The sequence below is a fragment of the Apteryx mantelli genome, chromosome 1 (genome assembly GCF_036417845.1).
Source record: "Apteryx mantelli isolate bAptMan1 chromosome 1, bAptMan1.hap1, whole genome shotgun sequence".
Taxonomy (NCBI): domain Eukaryota; kingdom Metazoa; phylum Chordata; class Aves; order Apterygiformes; family Apterygidae; genus Apteryx; species Apteryx mantelli.
Window position 1 is genome coordinate 8,177,927 of NC_089978.1, and position 14,784 is coordinate 8,192,710.

The window sequence follows — 14,784 nt, forward strand, 5'->3', positions numbered from 1 at the left end:
GATCTTTTCTCAGGGAAGAAGTCAAAACTACCTGGGCCAGAATTCTGCTCCACCTTCGGGACCCAGATCCTGGGGTTTACAATGTAAGAGCCACATTTCACTTCTTTCTTCAGAAGGAGAGCGATGCACGGCAACAGCAGAGCGCGTCCGCCCTTCCTGCCAGCTCTCTACGTAGCTGCACATTCTCTCTACGGTCCTTGCTCAGCCTATTCCAACACGGTTTGGGGCTTGAGGCGCCCGGCAGTCTTTCCACATCCCACAGTGGTCAGGGCTCAGACCTGCCTCCAAGTCTTTGTTGACCACGTCCCTTCCTATCTGCTCCTGCCGCCTCAGGTCCAGCCCTTCTCCCAAGGCGATGTGAGCTAACAGCCATCTCCCACAGGCGACAGCTCTCAGGCACTGCTGCTGTCTCCAGGGTGCCAAGTACTAGGCCAGGGGAGCGATGCCTGCTCTTGCAATCCTTCCCCTCTCCTATCTGGAAATTGCACTGAGCGAAACACCTCCTCTTCTTGAAGGAGGGCAGCAGCGCTCAGCTCAGTGAGTTCCCTTGAAAGGCACCTGGCTGGGCCCAGGGAGGACTGAGCTGGGGCAACTCTCCTCTTCAGGCCTGTCGAAGCACTTTCCTGCTCTGCACTCCATTGCTGGGCCTGCGGAAGCTCCAGGCACACGTTGCTCTGAGCACGGAGAAGAGCGCCGAAGAGCTTCAGGAAACTGTCTGCAGTCACCTAGTGAGTAAGCTGCGGCCCAGCCTAAGACTGACTGGTGGCAGCGACTTTCCCTGGCCCAGAGACCTGGAGCGTGGAGTGCCCTTCAGAGAGGTGGTAGGGCGTGATCTGGCATGGCAGTGAGGGGAACTGTTTGTGCCTTGCAGCCACCTGCTCTTTTCTTGATCTCCTGGGTCGTCCACTCTCCTTGCCGAGGGTCAACGGAAGGGCCTTTTCAGCCAAAGAGCTCCTGTTTCTCTGTTTCCCTCCAGGCCAGAAACAGCTCAGAACTTCTCGATAGCCTCTACGACGCCCTCCTGACCCACTTCTGGAGCTTGCGCTGGGGCACGCGGACTGCGGCCGTCAAAGTAACTGGTGAGAGACAAAGCTGCAGTTCTCTTCTGCTCCTCCCTCCAAGAGAGAGCAAAGGGCCCTCTCCACTTTCTCGGCAACGGGGCTGGGACTAGTCGCCTGCCTTAGGCGGGTGGTCGCAGGAGGAATTAGTTAAGGGCTATAAAGTGGCTGAAGTCTCTGTAGGAAAAGCACAGTGGCATTAGTTAGTGCTCCGGATGAGGCTGGGCCCCTGGCACACTCACTTGCTCGGCTCTGCTTCATGCCTCTCCCTAAGAACTTAAAAGGAGTAGGCACCCTGCTGCTTTGATGCTTATAACATCCCGGTGCTCCTCAAAGCCCATCCTCAACGTCGGACACTAGTCAGAAAATAAACTGGGAATTAGGGCTACTGTGGGAAGTGTCTTGCTGCTTACCTATTTGCATGGTGTGAGCAGGTGTCATCCTGGAGAATGCAGATGCCCGGTGGCTGAGAAAGCACAATATGAGTCTTCTGAGTGCAAGTAAGTTAAAATTGCCCCTCCTGCTCTACACTCTCTCCTTGTCTGAGGAAAGATGTCACCACCTTCTGCTGCCCTACGCTGCCCCTTCTCTCTCGTGTCCTGCCCCAAACCTCGGCCTGGCTATGACTTTATCCCACGTGAATATGGACTGGCTCAAGAGCTCCCGCATCCCCAGACAGCCAAGCTCCTGCTAAACCAAGAAGGTCTTTTGGATAAAAACAAACTTGGGGAAAGCTGTCAAGCTCTTGCCAAACTAGACCTTTGCACGCGTTTAGCAAAATGGTGGAGGCAGAAGAAGCCTCCTTCCTGCATCTGGGGGCATGGAAGACTCGAAATGGAGGGGCCGTTGGTGCCGGGAGAGAGTTTCTCTCGCTGAACACACGCAGAAGGCTGCGGGTTTGCAGTGACCGTGTGCAAAGCCAGCCTTCATATCCCACCCTTGCCACGGGCTCCCAGGACTGAGGCCAGGGAAGGCTTGGCAGCTTTCTCAAGTGACGCTCTGCTCAGAGAGCCTGGGAAGGCATGACCAGTCTGTCCTGGCCTTTGACAGTCACTGATGCATCTGCCTGTGTTGTTTCAGTTCTCCAGTTGATGCAGGAAGACCAGCATCCCAGCGTGCAGCAGGCAGCAGCTCAGGTCCTTGGAGACAACTGGCCAGAGCTGAGAAATGATCAGAGCAACTAGGAGGTCATCAGCATGACCTCCGCTGAGTGCCGAAAGTGAGCAACGGGAAGGCCCGACAGGCAAGGGAAGGGCAGCCAGTCCACAGATAGATGGCTGTCTGGGTTACCACGGAGCCAGCGCAGTCAACTGACAAAAATAAAGCCTTGCTTCTTGAACAGAAGCTTAGGCGGTGCTTCTCTGGGGCCAAGGGCCTCTTGACAAGCCCCCGGCTGAGGCAGGGCTGTTGTGAGGTGTGTGAACGAGCTGTTCTTACAGTATGTTTGAGCTGTGTCTGTACAGGGGAAGGGAGGGAGAGAGGGCTGCGTAGCTGAACCTGACCTGGAACACCATGAGGTGGGCAGGTGATCCCAGAGTGCACTTGTCTGTGGGCTGGCAGTTTTCTGGCAAGATGGGGATTTGTTTTCCGGAGTGTGGAGGAGCGGCCTCTGGCCATTTCCAGCTGCTTTAGCTCTGTTTTTTACGTGGCCGAACCCTCAGTGGGGGCTTGCCTAAGAGAAGCCTGAGGAAGAAGCGACGGGGCAAGGAGAATCCCTGTTCCTTTCATTACAAAAGACCCGAGAGGTGTCTGAATACCCCAGTAAGTCCTGGCAGCGGTCTTCTCTTCTTTCTAAAACCTGCTCCTCTGAGAAGCCTGTGAGCGAGAGCGGGTTAGGAGCTGTTCCCTGTGGGGAAAGACTCTCAGGTACGTTGAAGGAAGGGCTGACTGGCAAGACCATGTCTTCTCTGATGCTCCTCCTGAGCCATACAGAAAGCTGAGTGATGGCTTTGGGAGGAAGACAGAGGACCTGGCAAGGCCTCTGGCAGGCCTGGGACCTGGGAGCAGAGCAGGAAGAGGGCAGGTAGCGGTAGAAGTAGAGGCACACAAGTACCTTCAGCACACACGCAGAAGTCCTGTTTTCCTCACCAAGAAAATGCCAGCCACTAGAAAGAATGGGAGACAGCAGAGTACTGCTAGGGCTCTTTTTGGACTGGCAAGTCCTGCTGTATTCCATATAAGTCCATCTTCATACAAGGGCAGGGACAGAATGGGCCGTTCCAGAGGCTGCCAGCTGAAGTACCAACAGAAAGGAAAGGCAGCCTTTTGCAAACACCTTTAAGGACAGGATGAGACGTCTTCTCTACTTTGCCGTACTCCCTTCCAGAGTTCCCAGCCTTGCACCCTGCAGGAAAGAGACTGAGAAAGCGCAGGCTTTGCCTAAAAGGCAGAGGGCAGAGAAGTAGGTGTCCGTCTGAGCGTGCCTCTGTGATGGGCTGTGGAAGGTGGTGCTCCAAGAACAGGCTTCTCACAACGTTCACTCCGCGCAGCTGCGTCTAATCGGGATCCCCATCCCAGACGCTCAGTTCCTTTGCCTTCACTGAACTGTCGCGCTGACCGGGACACGGAGATTTCCATGCAAAGGGCCAGAACCAGCCTCGGGACGTCACAATTCTGGGGCACTCGTTTTGGCTCCATGCTCTAATCACGTTCAAAACAGCAAGTAAACCTGTACACGTATCCGCACATAGAGGACAGTTCCCACAGACTACACTTGCACAGGGAAAGCAGCAGCATTCACCAGCTCCTGAAGGAGAGGGACGAAGCATGCCTAACCAGCTGGGAAATGTCTCTAGGCCAGCAAATGCACAGCTACAACCAGGTGGATTCAGGGGCTGCAATAACACGTTTAATGACAAAGGACTGACTACTTCAATACGAGCCACCACTTCCCATCGACTGACAAAGCAGCAACTACCTTGATCAGTCCTTGCGGAAAGCTGCAGTTTCCTCATGGGCCCTTTTTCACATCCTAGGAACCATCAGGGAGCAAATTAAGGCTTCCCATCTTTTTGTCAATTGGGCCTTCAGCAGCAGTCTCTGGCAATGCTGGATACTTGCTCAAATTTAAGGACTCAGCATCGGCAGCAAGACTTATGTTTGTTTTGTTTAGGAGCAAAAGAGGAGATAAAACTATCAGGTCCTATCTGTGCATGCTTGCTATTTAAAACAATCTCTGTTGTGATCATCAATATCAAGACAATCTCTTCCTTACCACAGGGAGCTCCATACACAGCTAAATTAGCCACACTACCCATTTTCTATTACAGTTTATACCTGTGGTATGTACTTTCTTGCTATATTTAAAAAGAGCTTTTAAAGGATTTTTAACATATTTTTGAAGACTTATTTCTTAAAAATGCAAAGAAATGACCTCTGTTGGTAAGATGTTAAAGGATTTTCCCCTCCTATGTGACATGACCCAACAAAGAGGTCAGAAGTAGTACCCCCATATACTCAGCACACAAAGAAATCATATTCCAGCATTGTCCTGCCATAGGATTGGGACTGGATAAAATGCCTCATCCATGGATGAGGATAAATCAGGGTGAGCTGCATGTTGGAATGGATGGAATAGATGCATATTGTCAGGGCAAAGTGGCTTTCAGAAGATTCTCATATAAAATTTCACAGCTGAAACTTTTAGGTTTTCCATGGAAATTTTCTTTAAAAAAAATCCATTTAAAAATGTGGTAAATCTATGTTTGAAAATTAAAAATTAATTTCACATGAAAATTTCAGGACAAATTACATTTTCTAACTATTTTTCCCATCGTTCTTTTCTGCAGAAAAAAAGTGAATCGTGCATGTCAGGGACTGCTGAATCCAGTAGCCTGACAGAGTCGAGGCTGCTGCAGCTCCCTGTTCCCAGGTCCAGCCAGGAGCAGGGCTCAGCATGTATTCCCAATAGACACGCACACACGAACATATGTATACCACACTCATACACACACATGGTTGGTCACACAGAACAACACCGACAGAAATACTCAGTGCTCACACCAACACAAGCAGCACCAACAGCCTCATCCTGTTCCCCTCCCTGACGAATCAGGAGGAAGGTCCTTAGGGAGAAATATATACATTAGTGAAATATATACATTAGTGCCTGGCCATGGACCCAGCTGATCTGGATGCCAACCTGTGAATTCACTTCCCAGCTGGACCTCGGTCCTGCCTCATCACTGTGAACCTGCCAAGTGATCACTGGGCTGATCCTGACCCTCACTTGTGGATTGACTTCCCAGCTTGACCTTGGACATGCCTCATTGCCATGAACTTGCCTGATGATCTGGACTCTCACTTGAGTCCAGCTGCCAACCCCAGGCCTGCCCTGCCTGCCTTGCTTGGGGCTGTGGGACGGGGCCCTGACTGGTGAGGTCCCTGCCCAGCCAGCCATGTTATCCCCCTCAGATCCCAACTCCCTGTCCCTAAGGGAGCAGAAAGGGCTCACTCACAGTACTCCATTGCACAAGGCAGACATGTCCTACATATGGTTGGAACAAGCCAGAAGACTCAGTTTCTGTTTAAGCTGTAGAGAAAAAAGAGCAAACTGAAGGAAGCAGAGCAAGGGGTGATGTCGTCAAAGCCACCAGCCAGGGAAATGATGACTACAGCAAAGAAATTAGTGACAGCAAAGATATTAGTGACTGATGAGTTAGCTGTGATTAATGTTAGTTCATGACAGGGAGCAGCTGAGTACTCAAAGGAGATTGAGATTTTGTCTGGAAGGAGAGTCACATCAATTGCTTGTATTTTCTTCACTGAAAGCTATTGTCTGTTAATACCTGCTATTCTATAACCACACCAAAGCACTCATTTATTTTTCCTTTAACAGAAGAATTGCAGGGAGAAGAAAGGTGACTTCCTATCTGCTTTGGATAATGGGTAGAGAAAAAGACATGCTGAATTAGGGGTAAAAGGAGAAAGAAGAAAGGTGATCCACTTTCAGAATCTGATAAGAATGCTACTACATAAAGATACTTGCATTTTTTTTCTAAAAATATCTTGGCACTTTGTGTTACACAGCAATCAAAAACATGCTTGTATCTCTTCAGTGCACTGAGAACTTAAGAATTCTGGGACTATGTACAAGGAAGACCAAAAGACCAAGAGGAGGGTTGGAGGCAAAGAAGATGGGATAAATAACATTATATAATCCTTTTCTCAAGAGCACAGGTATATCATTCCAGCAGTAGTTTTGGTCTTCTCAGTACCATCTTCAGAGAGCTCAGGCTCAGTTCACATCAAAAGCAGCCACTCCATGCTTACACAACAAATCAGACTCTTCAGGTCTACTACACCTGGGCAGAGCAACTGGGGGGACAGGCTGTATACAGTCTGAGGGCCCTTGCCATTCGCATCATTCAGGTATTTTTAGTTTGTTCTTTATTGCAAACACTCAAGCCACAAACTGGCAACAGCATACTGCACCAGAGGAACTTCTGGTCTGAGGTGGGACAGGTGTTTTCACATTTTGTAAGCACCTGCATACCTAAGTAGTCCCACAGATTTCACCTGAATCTCTTTCAAGAACCGTTCACTAAACTAAATGGTTGCAGAAGAGAATGGATATGTATTTTAACTGATACAGCACACACCCTGTACACCGTTTTGCAGCTTCATGATCACTGTGACTTTGTTGCTGTCACTATGCTGGATGCCTCTGCCACTTGGATCTTCCTAGCAGCAAGAGCAGAACATAAAAATTTTGCTCCCTATGCCTGTGTCCAAACTCCTTCATTTAAGGGGGAATGAGTTTGGGCGGTAGTACACTAGATCCATCAGTTCCAGCTCCATCCAGCAGAGGCCAGATGCACCCATAGTTTGCAGCTAATGTAGAGTATCTGGTCTAAAAAGTCTCAATCTTACTGTTACCTTCCTTTTTTCTTCTTTGGGACTGCTGTGAGAAAAAACACAGTAAGAAATATTAATGCAATAGGAAAATACATCTCATGAACCAAGAATGCCAAAAGGGCCCCCACTTCTATTTAATGTACTGTGTTATGTTTCTTGATCTGCACCTATCAGGAGTTCAGTGCAGGTTTGAATAGCTTAGTACACTACATTAGACTGAATAAACAGGAAATGTGGATAAGAGGCAATTGAATGAAAATCATTACAGTGAGTAACAGTTTTAAGCTTTCCTAAGTTCTTTGATTCACTCCGATCCACGTGAACTGAAAGGAAGCTTTATTAAAACCCAGAATTTTACCAGCTAATGCATAAAGCATACTGTAGTGCCTAATTTTTTAGGCAGGAAGGAGGAGCCACATATAAAATCTGTGGGGTTGAAAATGCAAGTAATTTACTAAATCTTGATAAAAACGCTGCATATACTAAATTGTCTCTAAAAAGCATTTAATTATTTCACCATATACAAGTTTAAGCAGTAGGTGAAGTGGAGCAGTTTGCGATAGGTAAGAAGTCAGTGCTGATAATCTAGGATTTTTGGAGTGAATTGATTCAAACCATGAACACAATGGGTAAGTCATAAGTCTAAGCTCCCACAAGTGGCAACAGAGCACACCCACTGAGTAAACCCAGGAGGAGGCATATCTGGATACGCAATTTGCAGGCTGTTTTTACAAGCAGGCTACACTCCTGGGCACTCCAGAGACTATTTGTGAGATCTTCAATGCGCCACAAACCAGAATTAAAATATAATACACATCTTGAGAAGAACATATACAGCGTGCAAATACCATCATGAGAACTTTCCAAATGATGGGGAGACAGTGCTGTTGCCCTCTACCAGAGGGACTCCAGCTTCAGAAGTAACCCTGGTCCCCTGGCCACTGAACAAGGCATATTTCAAAGGAAAGAGCCTCCTGAATACTGCTGAAATATCCTACCCACATGGCCTCACGTGTATTTTGTGCCAATGTTTAAATACAAAGAAAGGCACATACAGCAGCTTCCTGGGCAGATGGCCGAAACCTCTGTTATCATTGCTTGCATCTTTACTGCAAATAGGCGTATCTCCACATGTCTTTGGTTATCTAGCAACAGGTGAAGTGCAGAAGAAGTGAAACACTGGTCATTTTACCTCAAGGCAACTAGCCGAGCCTAAATTCCCTGTGTGGACTTTAGGTGAAATAGCCGCTTTGAGCTAGGAAGGTAAGCCACCGTTCCCACCAGGCTCTGCCCCAGAAGCGCCCTCCCCAATAGGCGCCCCAAAGCCCTACGTATTTATTGAGCCAAAAATGCAGGCTCACCGTGATGCCCCCTGGTCCCCCAAAACCCACTTTCCACAGCTTGGACCCCAGGTAGGAGCCGAACATGAGCATGGCCATGGTGGGTGAAGGGCACCACGCGGCTGTGGTGGCCGCAGGGCACAGGGCCGCTGCAAGAGCCCAGTCGGGAACCGCCGCCGCGCTGGCGGGACTCACTCTCTCCGTCGAGCGAGACGGTTCAGCGATGAGACGCCCGGTTTAACGGCTGGGGGCTGAACCCCGTTCCGGCCTCGCTGCGCCGAGGCCGGGGCCCAACAGGCGGCCCTCGCCGGGGCGGTTAGCGGGGGAACCTGCCTCTCCTTGCCCCGCCGCGGAGGAAGGAGAGGGAGAAAGTCCCCACAGGAGGGCGAGGAGGAGGAGGAGGAGGAGGAGCGGGGCGAGGCGCCGGCGCGGAGGGCGGGTCCGCCCGGAGGGACGCGGCGCCGCCATTGGCCCCAACGGCCGCGGCCGGGGCCGCCCCGCCCGCGCCGCCTTCCCCGCGCAGACGAGCGCCGCGGCCGCCACCGGCAGCGGCAGCGGCAGCGGGTAACACCAGCGGCGCCGCGGTGGGGGGAGAGGACGGGGGGGGGGGGAGCTTTGTCAAGCGGCGAGACGAGCGTTTCGGGCCCTTCTCAAAGCTTTAATTGCGTCTGCGTGGGGGTTAAAACGTTCATAACGGGGTGACCTGAGAGAAACTTGACCTTGTTGACTCGACTAAGGCTCACTCTGGTCTTGCCAGGCATCTTTCCGATTTGTCCCGCAGGGGTATTCTGGTTCCATCTTCCCTCCCTGTCCTCCAGGATTATTTTTGTTTCGCCAGACAACTTTCCTGCCTGCTCTGTAGCCTTTGCTCTGATCTCACGGATTTTACTATTTGCACCGTTTGGGCAAGTGCACTGTAAGTCTCTGTTTGCCCATTTGCAGTTGCATATTATTGGAATATCTATGTGTGACTGTGTTGTAAAATACTATTATTATTTCACAGTATACTATTGCAATACAAAATGTTACAAAATGTTTATATGCAGTCACTGGTCATCCTATTTCTGTGAGCTTATGCCTGGGCTTAATGCAAGCAAATACTAATTATCTTGCTTAGCTGGCTTCTACGTTATGGGTGCAGCATGCCTCTGCTTTGGCTACGAAGCATATCCTTGAATTTTTTGAAACTGTCTTTGGACCTGTCTCACGTTAAGGAAATATTCCTCCAGCATCTCTTGCGCTCCAAACTAGTGTATTATCGGTTTCACTGTCAGGCTTTTAAACTTCAGTGAAACGGGTCATCGTGTTCTTGTCCTCCAGTGCTGACAAAGGCCAGACTAAACAGCGCTGCTGAATCACCCATTACCCCCCAAAACCAGTGTTAGAGAAGTGATTTTTTCTTTCCTCGAAGGCACCAGGCGGAGACCATGGACAGATCTACGTCCTGAAGGAGACGCGGTGAACCCTGGAGGAGGCACTTGCCGGGTTCCCAGGCAGCAGTGCTGCTCCAGTGTAGTAGCTGGAGAAAAACTTTGATGCTGGCGCAGAAGGCGGAGTATTAACTGTTGCATCTAGCAACAAAGATTAACCAGGAAGCTGAACAGTGGGCTGAAGTCAAAGGGATTGTTTTCTGCCCTGTATTGAGTTTCCTGCACTCGGACAGAAAGGAATCTGCTTTGCCAGTGCTGAATAGAGTAAAGGTACCAAATACTTCCTTTTATATAAAACTGACTTTGCACAAACAAAGCTACTAAGAAAACATTTTTTGCAGGGAAGCTTAAAAGTGATTCTTAGTTGTTCAGTAGGAAAAAAAAGTTAATTTTATTTTTCTCTAATTAGAAGTGATGGTTCTGTTCTATGGGAGTCAATCTTCAGTTCATTTAATAGTGACTTCTTCTGCAGTATAATAAAGAATTTGTTGTTCTGCACAGCAAGCGCTCTTCATCTGAGGTGGCTGACTAACAGATAACTGCTGAAAGCAATAGGCAACCTTCTTGTGCTTAAAGTCCACCAGATGTTGCATTTAAGGTCAGCTTATTTAACTTGAACAAGTCAATTTAAGGAAGTTCCTAAGTTCAGTCTTCCAATGCTAGAACATTGAAATACTGCTGTATGTCAAGCAGATGATGTAGTGTTTGCTGCATTAGCAGTCTCCAGTTCTTTGGCTGATTGGCGCATTAAGTAACTTATGACTGATTTTTAGCAGACCTTTTCGTGCTTCATTCTTGTGGTAGGGAGTCATTCAGATTCACCTGGGCACAGCAACTGGCTGTGCTAGATTCTTACTTCATTGTATAAGGTTTCCTTGCTATATGTAACCTGACTCTGTTTACTGCATTGAGAGTGTCAATGGAAAGAGATATAGTGGGTGGGGGGGAATGGAAATGAGTACTTCCCCTCCTCCTTATTTTATAGCTCTTTTACTGGATGATCATGCCAAACTACTCTTGAACTAAATCCTGCTCAGTACCCTGTGCGTTTGCACTGAATGAACAAACTACTTGACAAAAATTCTTTTCCTCCAGCTAGTTATACTTCTTTTCCTCTGTAGGATAAATTCTATAAATGTAAATTCTTCTTTTCCTCCTCTCTCCCAATCAAGGAAATTCTGTATTCATATATATATATGTGTGTGTGTGTGTGTGTGCATGTGCATATACATATACACACATATATGTATACCTTACCTTATATGTATACTCTTCTCTCTCTCTCTCTCTCTCTCTCTCTCTCTCTCAAGGGTAAGAACCTAGGGGATGCTTATTTGCGGAGTAACTAGCAGAACAACATCCTAGAGTCATTACTAGATGCTTTTGTTCTACAAAAGGATCGAACTGCATAATGGTAAACTTAGATGAAATTGTCAGCCCAGTGTTATTAAGAACCTGATTTTGACTGGCTGGTAAGTTGGCAGTGATTTACTGCTGTACAGGCAGGATGGACTAGAGTAAGACTATGTAACCTCAGCCATGTAACTGGAGCTCCAGCAGTAGGTCAGGGTATTCTAGAATTCCTGTATTGGAAATGGTTTTAGACTATCAGCTTTTAGATCTTAAAAGCTCCCCCCATGCTCTTCTGCTCTATTAAATTTAAATGGGCCATGTGCTTCAAAAAATAGCCTTGAAAATAGCACATCAGTTAGGAAGAATTAAGGGTGATATCCAGAAAAGCCATGTAATTGCACTGTAGGCACCTTACCAAGATGTATGTCTCTCCGTCCTAGACAGAAATCTATCAAACAGCCCTAAGAAGTGAACCCTTAATCTTCTGGTCCTGACCACACAAAACTGTCACTGCCTTTGCTGAGCCAAGTTTGCAGGTCGCCTGTATCCCACCTAGGTGCACAGATGAGTCTGTAGCACTTTGAGTTGTGTTGCTTTTATTTTTGAAGCCTTGTATACTTTATGTAAGTGGAAATGCCATTAAATTTGTCTTGTTTCATAGAGATTAGAATACTTGTCTGGAAATTAAGAGACCTGAATTAAAAATAAATAACCTGGGAATACTCTTCCTGTTCCCTCTGCCCTGTCATCCCTACTAGACCTGGACTAACGTGTAGCCAGGAGTGCAGGGCTGCCCGGACAGAAGGAAGCTAAGGAGAGGGATCTTGAGTTGCAACACGGCGACATGACTGAGAGAGGGTAGAGCTGGGTTCTTGTTTCTGCTTTGCAAGGCTGTGAGATAACCTCAAACTAATAATCGGTCTGAGATGGGTGGCTTAATCCTTGGTGGTACAGCTTTAGGAGAGGTTAGGAGTAACCCAAGTGAAACCTTCTGAGACTGCTGCTTAGGTGGATAAGGTGAGGTGAGGTGAGTTTGAATCCTCCTGGACTAAAGAGGTTTCTGGGGGCTCTTGTTTCATCCACGTTCTGGGTGTGTGCTGTAGCCTCTACGCAAAAATGAGCTAATACTTTGCATAGCTATCTTCTTAAAGAATGAGCCACTCCTGAAAAGTTAAATAGCTGTGTTCAGGGACAGGCACTATACTATGAACCCTAGCCTCACCACCTCCAAACTCCTGATTTTGGTGCCTGTGTGTGAGAAACGATTTCAATTGCAACCTTCCGTTCCCTCCTTCTTCCCATTCCCCTGCTATTCAGCAGACTTCATATGGCAAATGCTGTTTGTACAGCGCAGTTTGACGTTACACCTCATCCAGTGCAACTGTAGGCTGCTATTGAAACTGGCTGTTCCCTGCTCCTCACTTCACTCAGTGTAACAAGGGGGTTTAGCTGTCTCCATACCCTTCCAGGTTTCTTGCATCCCAGGGCCAGCTCTGTGCCTGGAGCCAGCTACCTTGTATTTAGGTGCCCAATTGCTCTGTTTGGATCTGGATTCAATGAAACATGTGCCAGTCAGGGGGAAGACTGGGTTTTGCACGATATAGCCCAGCCCAGTAGTGCAAACAATCTTGTGAGTGAAGTTTTCGTGGCTGATAGACTTCCTGTTATTCTTGCAATTTAATATCACAATTAAGGAGGCCTGATGATGCTGCTTGCTGAGCTTCCTGGCCAGAATGAGCCTGCTAGCAGGTAAAATATCTATGTTATGAAGGACATCCAGCAAAATATCATTGAGCACTGAAGGATGAGTGATCTTCCTCTTGATAGGGAGCTAAAGTAGGCTTTTTTAATGTATGTATTAAGAAAAAAAAAAGAAAAACTTCATTGCAAAACTGAAGTTAATTTTGATCACTGAGATGAGACCTAATTCTGACTGTATTCTATTTGCAGACTATGGGCTAGGTTTTTTCTTAAGCATTTTGATTTTGACTTCTCTGTAAACCAAAGTGCTCTTTTTCCCAGTTTCCTCCTGAACTCACTTATTGCTTCTACGACTGCAGGACTCCTAAAGAATATTCTTTCTCTTCTGGCACCTGATTTCTGCTGGTAATTGGATTCTGTGTAAATTAGTGTTTTCAGGTAGGCGTGTGCCTCAGTTACTGTAGCCAGGACTGGATTAATTGTTGCAAACTTTTTTGGTAGTCTTCAGATTACATCACTTATTAGGTGGGGTAATTTTATTCTAAACAGCGTACAGGAGTGAGTGTCCAAGGCCTGTGGTCAGTCATCTCGTGAGAAAGGACGGCCAAAGGGCTTGGTTCATTTGCTGGCTCTGTAGTCATCAGTTAAGCAGAGCTGTAGTTACAATAACAAGGTTAGTGGCCACAGTGGAAAAGTAGGGGGCCTGCAGTAACAAATTAAATAGGGTGATTTAGGTGAATAAGGGATGATTTTGCTTCCCACAGCTGCTTGCTACGCAGTTAATCATGTCTGAGAATGTGGAGCGGCCACTAGCCAATGTTCTGCATGATCCCAATTTCGTGTTGGGCTAAAAGCAAAGCCACTCTGGCGAAGCTGTGAGATGAAGGGCCTCCCTCAGGGGCAGCAAAGATGATGAAAAATCCCCCCGATGTTGTAGTTTTGCGCTCAGCCTGTATCACAAAGCTGTATTGTGAATCCTGCTGCAGAGGAAGTGTGCTGCCACCTGCGACCTGAGCAGTTGGCTGATGCTGCTGTAAGACAGTTCTAAAAGTGATGCGTAAGTGAGGCAGCCTGTCAGCCCTAGGGTTCCTGGTTTTACAAGTATGGTGAGGGGAAAATCTGTGCTGCAGGGATAGTGGCTGTCCTGGCTCAACGAGGCACTTCCAAAGCTGATTATATCAACTCAGAGGAGGAGAGAGGGGAGGGGACTCTTAAAGTCACAAGGATGCAACAAATACTGACTACTGGGTTCTCATAGTAACGGGGTAAAATCATTGTAAAAGTCATGTGGACAGGCTTTGTAGTGAACCTTTTGCACTGTCTGCTTAAGAAGTTTCCAAGATTGAAGCTGCTGTACAAAATATCCTACTATCAGTTCTACTGAACGAGCATTAGTTTAAGTGGGTATTCGAACACAAATCTATGTTTGTTATTTGTAACAAGAATTTTCTTGTATCCGAGCGTGTAACACTGCTAACCCCTTAGTAAAGTCCACTTGTGAGGAAGACGACTGTATTAGCAAACAGTTTGGACTACACTGTGACTGTGTAAACTGCTGCTCAGTATTCTCAACTACATAATCTTATATATAAAAACAGAGATGCAGGAAGTGTCTCACTTCCCAGTAGCTGCTGATAGGGATCACTTGTTAATTAGCTGCACTGTTTTGCACGCTTTCATTCTTGAGTGGTGCAATTTCCAGAACAGAGTCCTTGATGAAAAGGACCCGAGTACTTGCTAATATTAGCAGAGCAAGGAAGCAAGGAAGTAGAGTAATTCTGCTGAAGTCTCCAATATCTGGAACTTGTAAATGCCTCTATATTGGGAACATTGTATCTTTATGATTTACTTAAGGCTAAAATTTGTGGAAACCGAAGAGCAACACATTTAATAGCAGTTCTTTTATCAGTTCCACAGTGCTATTCTTTGACCATCCATATCAAGGGAATTAATATAGAAAACACATCCCACAACTCCAACAAAGCCGCTTTAGTCTTTTGACTTTCTTTTGTTTTGGTTTGGTTTTCCTTTGTGGAAAAAATATTG

The 14,784-nt window shown here is 47.2% G+C and overlaps 1 protein-coding gene across 1 annotated transcript in view; it reads left to right on the forward strand.

Annotated features, from left to right (window-relative positions):
* The first annotated feature begins 9,809 nt into the window (after positions 1–9,809).
* The window catches only part of SYTL2 (synaptotagmin like 2), a 58,973-nt gene continuing 53,998 nt past the window's right edge, over positions 9,810–14,784 (forward strand). Inside the window, exon 1 of the mRNA XM_067315486.1 lies at positions 9,810–9,954. The gene's annotated coding sequence lies outside the window, so the exon portion shown is untranslated. The remainder of the gene's footprint in view (positions 9,955–14,784) is intronic.